Below are 676 nucleotides of genomic sequence, written 5' to 3' on the forward strand. Positions count from 1 at the left end.
CACGGGGACCCAATTAGAAAACGGATAGCGGGGTCTCTTCTCTACGAAAGTTCGAAATTGGTGTTTTGTTTTCGTGTTGTATACCAGTCTTAGCCAAAGAGCATTAAATGCTTGATATACTGAACATTGAAAGAAGACATGAAAGTCTTTTAGTTTTTTTCATACAAGTTAAGCCATACTTGGCTCAAACACTTCCGTGCTGGGCCCAATTTGATCAAATCGGTCAAACAGAGTTAAAAACCGGCCCAGGGTGACCTCATCCCTTACTCCAAAACTTTCACGAAGATAACCCCGAAGACCAACATCTCGTGTCTGCCGATTCCTCTAAAACCTGACCTTCCTCCTCCCCCACCTCCTCCACAAACCTCTTTTCACTCCTCCTCCTCCTCGTCCTACCTCCTCCTTCTCTTTAAGTGGTCTACGCACGGCACCGTAGAAGAGAAAGATATCTGTGTATGATATGTGTGAAATCATTTCAAGCTACAGGCTGTGTGTACTGTGGCATCATGATCTGTGTTACTACATTCTGGATGGGGATGACAGGTGGTGATGGATACGGAGCTGCCTAGTGTAGGCCTTATGGTCTCTTGCACTCTCCTTCATTCTTATGTTCTTATGTAGTCTGGAACTTTCGATCTCTCAATGCGCAGGTGCTATTGCACAGTCTCATCCTACG

This window comes from Oratosquilla oratoria, chromosome 35 (genome assembly GCF_046742065.1).
Source record: "Oratosquilla oratoria isolate Oo_2021 chromosome 35, ASM4674206v1, whole genome shotgun sequence".
Lineage (NCBI taxonomy): Eukaryota > Metazoa > Arthropoda > Malacostraca > Stomatopoda > Squillidae > Oratosquilla > Oratosquilla oratoria.